We start from the raw sequence: 9831 nt of genomic DNA on the forward strand, positions 1-9831 counted from the left end.
AGAGCAGTTTTGGATGCCCAGAAATCAGAGCAAATAGTGCCTAGATTCCAGTTCTCCCACTTTATTTACTTATTGACATATTTATGTTGTTTTGAGACAGGGTTTCATGTAGCCTAGTCTTTCCTCAAACTCCCTATGTAGTTGAGAAAAACTTGAACTCTTGATTCTCATGCTTTGACCTTTCAAATGCTGAGATCATGGACATGTATCACCACACCTGCCTTCTATTACTAACATCATACATCAGGGTGGTGCATCATGGCAACTAATGAATCTGTCATCCACCTATCATCTATCTACCTATGTATTTATCCATCCATCAGTCACCTATCCATCTATCTATGTATCATCTATCTATCTATCCATCCATCCATCCATCCATCCATCCATCCATCTACCTGTTGCTTTGCAGTACAGAGGATTGAATTCAGGCCTCATGAGTGCTTCAGCACTGAGCTATATCTTCAGTTCTTGTTAAGTTTTAATCTACTTTGGTACAGCATCTTATGTAGCCCAGGCAGGCCTTGAACTTGTTACATAGCTAAGGATAACTTTAAACTTCTGATCCCCTACCTCTACCTCCCAAGTACTGTGTTACAGCTGTCTAAGTTAGGGTTACCATTGTTGTGAAGAGACACCATGGCCATGGCAACTCTTATAACAGAAACATTCAATTGTCGTGGCTTGGTTACAGTTCAGAAGTTCACTCCATCATGGCAAGGTGTATGGCAGCATGGTGCTGGAGAAATAGTTCAGTGTTCTACATCTTTTAGGCAACAGGAAGTCAACTGCCACACTGGGCAGTGTCCTGAGTATATGAAACCTCAAAGCCCACCACCACAGTGACGTACTTCCTCCAGAAGGTGTGTAGCTGAGATGAAAGGTATGCCCTCTAGCCTCAAGGTCTGGATTAAAGGCATGTGTCATCCGGCCTCCTCCAACATGATCACACTTCCTCCAACAAGGCCACACCTCTCAATAGTGCCACTTCCTAGAAGTATATAAGGGCCACATACATTCAAACTATCATGAAGGCTTATGCCATTGTGTACTGTTTATGTGGTTCTGAGGATCAAATCAGGGCTTTGTGTCTCTTCAGCCATAATTCTACTAACTGGACAATATCCCCACACCCTTCTCGCTGCTCTTTATGCTCAAGTCTGCTGGCTTTTGTTTCCTTCTCCTGGAAATGCAAGGTTGGCTACTTTCAAGACACTGAATTTATTTTTGCTATGTGGTTCAGATAAAAGATGGATGAGGCCTGGAATTGGAGAAGGAGAGAGGGACAGATTAGAGGGCATCAGTATAGGAAAGCTGGCAGAGTTTTGCTGATTGGATATGTATAAAACTAAGAGGAGTTGTAAACTCAGATTATGAGTTTGAGACCAGGATGGTCAATACAGAGAGTTCCAAGACAGCCAAGGTTACATAGTGAGACCCTGTCTCAAAAATCAAAACAAAAAAACACAAACAAAAAACCCCACTCAAGTTGTGCTGTTTACTTGAGGAGGCACAAAATTTATCTATCTATCTATCTATCTATCTATCTATCTATCTATCTATCTATCTATCTATCATCTATCTATTTTGGAGTCCATCAATGCATTTTATTTATTTATTTATTTTCCTGGTTTTTTAAAATTGATTTTATTGAGCTATACATTTTTCTCCGCTTCCCTCCTGGCCTCTCCCCTCCCCTTCAACCCTCTCCCATGGGCCCCATGTTCTCAATTTACTCAGGAGATTTTTGTCTTTTTCTACTTTCCATGTAGATTAGATTCATGTATGTCTCTCTTAGGGTCCTCTTTGTTGTTTAGGTTCTCTGGGATTGTGAATTGTAGGTTGTTTTTTTTTGTTTTATGTCTAAAAGCCACTTATGAGTGAGTAATATGATAATTGTCTTTCTGGGTCTGGGTTACCTCACTCAATATGATTTTTTCTAGCTCCATCCATTTGCCTGCAAATTTCAAGGTTTTTCTCTGCTATGTAGTACTCCATTGTGTAAATGTACCACATTTTCCTTATCCAGTTATGCCAGCACCATTTGTTAAATATGCTTTATTTTTTTCTGTTTTATATTTTTTGCTTCTTTGTCAAAAACCAGGTGTTTGTAGGAGTATGGATTAATATCTGGTCTTTGATTCAGTTCCATTGGTCCAAGGAGGTACAAAATTTAAATGAGAATATACCCCATAGGTTCAGATGTTTGAATACTTAGTCTTCAGCTGGTGATGCTGTTTGGGTTTCCTTAGGAGGTGTGGCTTTGCTGGAACAGGTAGGTAATTGTGGGCAGCTTTGAGGTTCCAGAGCCTTACAACATTCCCAGGGTGCTCTTCCTGTTTCCTGCTTGTGGTTCAAGATGTGAGCTCTCAGCTTCCTCTTTTGACACTGCCCCTTTGCCTGTTGCTGCTGCTGTGTCTTCCTACCATGATGGACTCTTACCCCTCTGGAACTACAAGCCAAAGTAAACTCTCCTATATAAGTTGCTGTGGTCACAGTGTTGTATCAGGAACAGGAAAGTAACTAAGACAGAAGTGAATACAGGAGATTGGATGGGAGCATCATGAGGTCATGGTGACATCCTGGCTTGGATTTACCCATGGGACATCAAGGTATTCTTCTCCAAGAGGAAGCTGGAAATTCTGAGTCTTCAGTTCTGCATGGAGATTGGACAGGAGCAATTCCCAAACTAGAGATCATGACGAGGGCTCTCATAATGGATTCAACTGGGACAGACCCAAGGGGCACATTTGCAGTAATTCAAGCCCTTGGCAGTAAATAATTGAATGTGAACTTCAGGTCAGCAGAGAAATGAAAATTTATTTTGGAGACCATGAGACAGAAAGAGGCCAGGACTTTGTGGGGAGGATTTTGTGGTAATTCCACTCTCTAGGCTTAGGCTAATGACTGCTGCTTTTCTACTCAAACGAAGATTTGGGATTTGAAAAGGCAGCTATATTAACCAATTAATACAACTTCAGAGAAAGCAGTGGGGAGTTGGGTCTTGGACAGAGTCATGTAAATGGGAATATAGTGGTGTGGGGTTGGGTTGTGATGGAAGCGCTCCCAGGTGTTAGATGTCTTACGCTTACAGTGTTATTTCACGCTTTCTTTAAAATGCAGTCCCCTTGTTTTTGGCTGACATTGTAGGTTGGCTCAGTCAGGAGCCTTTATGACTGCCTCTTCCTCCCTTGCTGTCTACAGGGGCTGCAGCATATACAAGCTCCCAGACTCCTTTCCAATGGAGATGGCTGTGTAGCGGTTTGGGAAGCTGGTAGACTTCCAGCATAGAGCATCCACACCTTGGTTGCAGCAGTATCTGTCTGTGACCAAGAGAAGGAAAGCTGAAGCTTAGTGTGCTGAGGAAGAAGGGCAGAGTGGATCCTGACACCCCCCAAAAAATGACGTTGCTCTAATTCACTCATGTCTTCTTGTGTTTTGTCAAAACAATAAAAAAGTGTTTGGTTGGGGAGATAGCTCCATTGGCCAAGTGCTGGCTACTAGAGATGAAGGCCCAACTCTGGATCCTCATCACCCATGTACAAAGCTGATATACAGTGTGTACCTGTAATCCTAGCACTGGGGAGGCAGACAGGAGGATCCCTGGAGCTTGCCGGACAGCCAGTCTAGCTGAATCCAAAAGCTCTAAGTTCAGTGAGAGACCCGGTCTACAAAAATAGGGTGGAGAGTTATTGACTAAGACACCTGATGTTGACCTGTGCCTTCCAAATGCACGTGTGCATGCACGCATTCATATACATATACACACACTCAGGGCTATGCAGTCCTGTGAACTGCACCCAACGTGCTTGATGACCTCCTCCCCTCTCCATCAGGACTTTCCCCAAAAGGAGATTCTGGAGGCTCGGTCCCCGCCAGGACACTTACTCTAGGTAGCGAAACTGATCAAGTGTTGTTTTCCTCCAGGGCTCTGCTGGGTCCCTGGGATCACCTTCCCACCCCTCCCAACACACACACACACACACACACACACACACACACACACACACACACACACACACACACACAGTCTGTACCTTTTTAAACTAACACTCGAGCTTTTGCTCTTGGCCTCCCACTAGAATCACTAGTGGAAATTTCAAGTTAGTCTCTGCTGCTTAGTTCACTCTGGAATTTCTGACGATGGGACCTAAGGTTGTGTAAGTTTTAAAACTCCTCTGCCTGTTCTAATGTGCCAACTCATACCAGGAACCTGTGGTTTAAGCCGGTGTTTGTGGCGGCGAGTGTTTTCTTGCCTTCCTCAGCTGGATGCAGCTATGACTGACACACGTAGCGCAACTTTTTTAAACAGTGGAAGACTGTCACATCTTTGACTCAGTCTCTACTCCAGGAGCGCTCTCAGGAGATGTGGAAAAACGCAAATATAACCTGTTTTTCTATTCCAAAATTCCTTCCAGGGGCTGTTCAAGTGAGGCCAGAGAAATGTCACTGCTCCCTGGCTTGGAAAAACTGGGACAAGGCTGACCTCAGCTTTCTATCTCTATAAACCTCAAGAACACCTGGGAAATGCCAATGTTTTAGCAACCAGATTCCGTCTCTCGGGTCACGTTCTGCACTCTAAAATAGCATAATGTTAGTACACTGACAGAGTTTAGTCTTCTGCTTCAAGTGTTTTAAAATTATATACTAGAACTCTGTCAGTAATTTTTTAAAAAGATATTTATTTATTTATTTATTTATTGAAGTAATGTCTTTTTATGTAGTCCTGACTGTCCTGGAACACATTGTGTAGACCAGGCTGGCCTCAAACTCACAGCGATCCTCCTGTCTCAGCCTCCCAAGTGCAAGCCATCATGCCCAGCTGCCAATTTCATCAGTGGCGCATCAAGCCATCCATCTCCTCCACGTCTTTTGCTGCAGCCCTGTGAGCCACAGAAGCATCGCAGGATGTGAAATGGTGGCACCGACTGTCCTTGAAGCCCCAGTGACGGTTGTCCTTAGGACAACACTGCTTGCGTAGTCACCTAACCTCATTCCTGGCCCTTTCTCTCTTTTACCTTCTAAGGTCTACGCTTCCTGTGCCGACTGCCACTTCAGGGTCTTGGTTGGCTTTTGCCCTTTTGTCTAACCACAGTTGTTTGCCCTCATCTCCATTTTTTTCCCTGTCCCACTTTATCTGCCTGCCTCCTACTGAATCTTCCTATCTCAATTCAATTATAATTTCTTCTCAGAAAACCACAGGGTCTCCCTATGTAGATCAGGCTGATCTTGAACTCATAGAGATCTATCTGTCTATCTCTGCCTCCTGAGTACTGATTGGGATTAAAGGTCCTCTCTACCACCCCCAGGCAAAAGACCTCTAATTCCATACAATCTGCATTTTTTTTTTGAGACAGAATTTCTCTATGTAACAGCCATGGCTGTCTTGGAACTCACTCTATAGACCAGACTGCCCTTAAACTCACAGAGATCTGCCTGCCTCTGCCTCCTGAGTGTTAGGATTAAAGTTGTGTGCCACCACATTCTGCCACACCCATATATTCTTATAGGACTTAATGGTTTTCTCTTCTTGTTTTTCATCAGGCTATATTATAATTAAATCTTTTTATCTGTGCCTCACTCTAGAGGGAAGCAGACAAAGCTTGCTAAGGTCAGGGTCTGAATAGGCGACACCCACTAGTTGACCACAACATTCCTTCATATCTGGAAACAGCATCTTCTTTGATAACTAATTCTCATGTAGTTTCTAGAGACACTGGTGTGTGTTTACGCAGTCTAAAACAATCATGATATAGGACAATGGTAAGATAATAATAAACTAAAGTGAATGCTGGATTCAGATCTAGCTCTCAATCTGGGCAAGGGCAGCATAGGTTTGTAAGCCCAGAGGAGATTGAGGCAGAAGGTTCAGGATTTCAAGGCCAACTTCAGCTACATAGTAAGTTTAGGGTATCTGCATGAGACCCTGCCTCAAAAAAAAAAATTAAAACTCAACCTAAACCAACCAACCAACCAACCAACCAACCAACCAACCAACCAACCATCCAACCAACCAACCAATCGGCAAACTCTTTTTGAACAAGCAGCCAAACAAAACAAAACAAAACAAAATTCCACAAACCTAGCTGTCACTGTATGGGGTATGAACATCTTTGTGGGTTTGTCTTTTCACGTGGGTGTTTTGTAGTAATCTCCCTATGACAGATGTGTTTTGAAGAATGACTGTGGATGTTTGACCACAAGTCACCAAGTTATCACGGGATCTAAGTTCCCCATTATGAACTGGGTGCTGTCTGGCCCTCCAAGGCATAAAGCTGCCCATTTACAACAGCATTGTCATTGAATGAAACTGGCCGGACATGAAGAAGGCTCGTGTAAGCCCTGAAGGCATACGTCATTTGACTATGCACAGGGCACCACAGCCTCTTCCCCTCAGCTGCAGTGGTGGTCTCTTACTAGTTTCTTATGACAGGTATATGAGGAAGAAAGACCCCCGGGCTTGCTTCAAGGCAGTTCTCTTTAATATTCATGGCACTACATAAAAGTGGCTTTGAATGGTGTGGGTGAAGGGAACCTTCTCAGTTGCAGTGTGGATTTTCTTTGGATCAGGAGCAGTAGATAATGGCTTGACTGGACAGTCACTGCTCATGACTGAACAAAGATGACTAGGAGGTCGGAGAAAGCATCTGTGGGTAGAGGTCTCTGAGTTAGAGAAGAACGTGAAGATATCGACGGCCATTTCACAGCGACCCCTCAAGAGGGGGGTTCAGCAAGCAGATGAGTCGGATGGTCTATTCTCTTTCCCGTTCCTCTGGTCAGCCTGGTCTTAGTGCAGTAAACACAACCCGTAAATTGTTCAGAGGCTCCATACCATGGATTCCCAATCACTGCTGTGAAGGCCCACAGTGAACCCACTCACAGGACACAGGACAACCAGGGGGTGAGAGGCTGCTTACAAATTGTCTTCCATTGCGGAAGGGACAGACTTCGTTCCTGTTCCCATTGGATTAGTCACTGTAGCTACAGATATCCCTTGCCTGTTCACAATTCCTCCAAAACCATCGTCCAGGGATTTACAGATGGTGTTATGACAGAACACTGCTTCTGACTAGGGAACTCACAGTGAATCAAGTATGGCAAAGGTCTCACGTTCACGGAATTCACTGAACTTGCCATGTTCTCCACCTCCTGGAAATGGGAGCTGGTACAGAGTGACATTTCGGAGTCTTGACAGTGAGGGTGGGATGGAGCACCTGGCAGTGCTGGAACACTCTCCTCTAGGATGTAGCATGCTCCAAATCAGACTCATACGTGTTGCTGTATTTCCCATCACAATTTTTATGGGTCCAAGAATCAAGGATAGAGAGGAGTTTATTTTTCACTATAGCGTTGAATCATCGACTGGGAAATTTTTTCTTCTTGTTGCTACCACTTTCGGTTTTGCTAGTCTGTAGGTCTTAGTGACAAGGCAGGAATTCAGAAATGGCACGCTGATGTTGTCATGTGTGCGAAGGCCACTTGGGACTCTTCGGACCGGTGAATCAATAGGAAAACAGAGCTCTCTTTCTTAATTCTTGGAAACAGGATGTCCTAGTTACGGCTCCTATTGCTCTGATGAAACACTGTGACCAGAGCAACTTCAGGAGGCAAGGGTTTGTTTGGCTTACATATCTTGAATAATTTATTTAGTTGTGTATTTGTGTGAGGGCCAGCAGGCCAGGGAACGTTAAAGGATGACCTTTGAGACTCTTCTCTCTTTGCCCTTTGGAATCTGGGTGTTGAACTCAGGTTGTCAGGCTGTGTCAGTAAGTGCTTTACCTGATGGGACATCTTACTGGTCCCCTATTCATTGATCTTTGAGATGAGATCTACTGTGTTCATTGCTGTTATTCTACATCCAAATTATATCTGGAAACTTGCCAATTCTCTGTTAAGTAATGAATTTAAACCCGAGGCTCATGAGGATACTGCTTTAGCGGTTACTGGACATTCCTGCTTTTGGCTGAGTATTAGGGGAAAGTACCAGCTTCATCCCTGTGGTATGGGTGAGATGGAAGGCTGCAAGTCCACTGAATAGGTTCTAACTTGGCTGTTACACAGACCACATGATTTTGGCTTCTTTGCTACTGGTCCTGTTTAGAAACCAAACTGCATGCCTTTCATCACGGATCCCCAAAGTTTCTTCTGGAAACAAGATGCCACATCCAAGGAGCCCGATTTACCTTTCCTTGTCTACCCTGTCTCTGAGTCTACTGAGTAATGAAACACCATGATCACAAGCAACTTGGGGAGGAATGTGTTTCTTTAAGCTTACATCCTGCGTTCCATCATCCAGAGTCGTCGTGACAAGAACTCGACGCAGGACCTAAAGCAGAGGCGATGGCGGAGTACTACTTACTGGCGTGATCCTCAGGATGTGCTCAATCTGTTTCTTACAGCACTGGGACCACCAGCCCAGTTTAGGAGCTGCACTGCCCATAGTGACCTGGAGGGACCCCCACACGAATCATCAATTAAGAAAATGTACCAGGCTGGAGAGATGGCTCAGAGGTTAAGAACATTGTCTGCTCTTCTAGAGGTCCTGAGTTCAATTCCCAGCAACCCCATGGTGGCTCACATTCTGTAATGAAATCTGGTGTCCTCTTCTGGCATGCAGACATACATACAGGCAGAATACTGTACAAACAATAAATATTAAAAAAAATTAACCAGGGGCTTGCCCACAGGCCAATCTGGTGGGGGAATTTTCTTGACTGACATTTCTTCTTCCAAAACGACTCAAACTTACGTCAAGTTGACCTAAACTAGTGATTGCGTCTTTCAATATGGAGGGAATTACAAAGAGGCTGTCTACAAGTTAGGCATCTACCCGGCCAGCAAGCCAGCTCAGTGGGTACAGGCACTTGTTGCCAGGCCTGACAAGCTAAGTTTAATTCTCGAAACTCACACAACTGATGGAGGGTTCCCATTCCCACAAGGTGTCATCTGACCTCTCTGAGGAGAATCTCTGGAAGGAGCTAGTCTGCAAGGAGTAGTTGATTAGAACAGTGATATGGAGAGATTGGGATGTTGATAGCTCAGGACCTAATTGTGCCTCATCCTGAGGGTAGCTTTAGCCTCCTATTAACTTTTCCTTGTCCACCTATGTGTTAGACGTAGCATCCTGTGGTCAGCAGATAAAAACCATCAATTATCTTAGCAGACCATTAGCTTCCACCAACCCTGAAGCCAAGGATGTTAATCAGATAGCATCAGACCTGGAGGAGAAATTCCCCCATCTTGATGTCACCGGCTTTCTGAAGTACCCACCATGTATTTTAAAATGGTCTTGATTTAGGATTTTCTTTATTCTGCTATTATAGAACAGAAAACTGCATCTGTGTGGGAACATGGAACCTGGGGTAACTTACCTGCATGTTTCCTGGCCACTCAAATTTGGCTCTAGAATAAACGGTTTTATTCCCTTTGAGGTAGGAGCTCTCTGCTTTTTGTGCTAACTGCTCTGAAGATATACTGTCACACCCTTGTGTCTTTATACCACCTCTCCTGCCTACAGAATAGGCACATGGAATGCAGTTTTTACAAAATGATTTATTTTTAAAATTTCTATTATTTATTTTATGTGTATGTGTTTTTTCCTTTATGTGTGTCGGGGCACTTTGTGCAGACTTGGTATCTGTAGAAGCCAGAAGAAGACATGGCTTGAGTTACCAGCCGTCATGAGCTGCATGTGGCTGCTGGGGACTGAACCTGGTACTCCGGAAGGGCAGCCAACACTCCCGAACTCTTAAGCTGTCTGTCCAACCCAAGATTTATTTTTTTAAAAAAGCATGTGTATATATATTTGTGCATATGAGTTTAGTAAGTGAT

This window comes from Arvicola amphibius, chromosome 1 (assembly GCF_903992535.2).
Source record: "Arvicola amphibius chromosome 1, mArvAmp1.2, whole genome shotgun sequence".
Classification (NCBI taxonomy): domain Eukaryota; kingdom Metazoa; phylum Chordata; class Mammalia; order Rodentia; family Cricetidae; genus Arvicola; species Arvicola amphibius.